The 1,787-nt window shown below is 51.4% G+C and overlaps 1 long non-coding RNA gene across 1 annotated transcript; it reads right to left on the bottom strand.

The window, feature by feature from the left end:
• Window positions 1-1,103: 1,103 nt before the first annotated feature.
• On the bottom strand, window positions 1,104-1,545 carry LOC134486632 (uncharacterized). The gene is made up of 2 exons (XR_010065915.1): window positions 1,376-1,545; window positions 1,104-1,230 (listed from the first exon to the last, which is right to left on the bottom strand). It is a non-coding gene; the product is annotated as an uncharacterized LOC134486632 (long non-coding RNA).
• Between the last annotated feature and the right edge of the window lie 242 nt (window positions 1,546-1,787).

Raw genomic sequence — 1,787 nt, 5'->3', positions numbered from 1 at the left:
GCGGTAACTCAGACCCAAAAGGACATGCATGGTATGTTCTCACTAATAAGTGCATATTGGATAAAAATGTACAGAATACCCATGACACAATCCACAGAACTCAAGAAGGTTAACAAGCCAAAGGGTCTGAGTGAGGATGCCTCAGTCCCACGTGGGAGGGAGAAGAAAGCAATCGCAGGGGAGGGAAGGGACGGATCTGGGTGGGAAGGGGAACAGGGAGAGGAAGAGGGGAACAAGATCAGGATTAGGGGGGACAGGAGTGAAGCCTCAGAGCTGGTAGAAAGAATGGAAACAGGCAACCTTGGGAGATAGGAAGTGAGGGGACTCTCTAAAATGTACCAGAAACCCGGAAGCTGAGAGACTCAAATGAGGGCACCCTACATGAAATGCCCAAGAGTGGGGAGAAGGAACTTGTAGAGCCCACCTCCAGCAGAAAGACAGGGCATCAAGTGGAGAGATGGGGGTTGCCATCCCTCAGTCAAAAACTCTGACCCCGAATTGTTCCTGTTTGAAAGAACTGCAGGGACAAAAATGGAGAAGAGCCTGAGGAAAAGGAAGTCTACTGACAAGCTCAAACTGGAATCCATCTCAGGGGAGGGGAGCAAGGCCTGACAGTATTACTGATGCTATGGTGTACTTACAAACAGGGGCCTAGCATGGCGGTGGGAGAGGCCCAACAAGCAGCCGAAAGAGTCAGATGCGGATATTTGCACCCAACCAATGAACAGAAGCTGCTGACCCCTGGCATTGAATCCTTATTCAAAAGCTGGAAGAAGCTGAGGAGGAGGGTGACCCTGTAGGAGGACCAGCAGTCTTAGCTAACCTGGACCCCCGAGATCTCTCAGACACTGAGCCACCAATCAGGCAGAATACATCAGCTGATATGAAGCCCCCAGTACACACACAGCAGAGGACTGCTGGATCGGGGCTCAGTCAGAGAAGCTGCACCTAACCCTCGAGAGACTTGGAGCCCCAGGGAGTGGGGAGGGCTGGTGGGGTGGGGTTGGGGGGTGGGGATACCCTCATGGAGATGAGAGGAGGAGGTGTGGGATGGGGAACAGTCAGAGGGTGGATTGGGAGGGAGATATAATCTGGACTGTAAAAAAGATTAAAGAATAATTTTTTTTAAAGAAAAGAAAGTTCTTCCTTTTAGGTTTATAGATTATTAGGAGTAGGAGAAGCTCTCAGCAACGATCCCATCCCATCTCTTCCTCTGAGACATACGTAGGCCTAGAAACATCAAGCAGTGCAGGAGGTGAGCAGAGTCCTGAGTGAGCGTTGTTTGACACAGCGCGTCCATGTCTCGGACCCCGGAGTCTCAGACCCATGGGACTGCCGAAGCCCTCCCCTGGTGAGGTCCGGGGGCATGGCAAACCTTCCTCAGGTCCAGGTGCAAATATTGACAGGGTGAGCAGAAAAGTGTTCCTGCAGTTTTCTCTCCATGATGCTTATGTCCTGAAGACTGCCCCCTCAAAGATGGCTCCTTCTAAGATCAGCTAAACCCACCTCCTCGTTCAGTTATAAACCATAAGCCCCGCCTCCTCCTTAAGCTGTGCGCAATAACCCTGCCTCCTGTTCAACGACGTAACAAATGGTTTCTGAGGTGCTACCCCTCTCCCACCAGGTCCCAGCTTTTCTGCGCGCATCTGTGTGTCTGTCCTTTCTTCATTCCCTCACTACACCTAGCTAGGCTTCCGGAACCCACACTATGCAAGGGCACAGCATGTTTGAACGCCGCATGAGCACTGAATGGAGCATCTAGGACAAGAAATTTAGAGCTGAGCAGC

The sequence above is a fragment of the Rattus norvegicus genome, chromosome 4 (genome assembly GCF_036323735.1).
Source record: "Rattus norvegicus strain BN/NHsdMcwi chromosome 4, GRCr8, whole genome shotgun sequence".
Taxonomy (NCBI): domain Eukaryota; kingdom Metazoa; phylum Chordata; class Mammalia; order Rodentia; family Muridae; genus Rattus; species Rattus norvegicus.
This window is presented reverse-complemented; position numbering and strand designations above follow the sequence as displayed.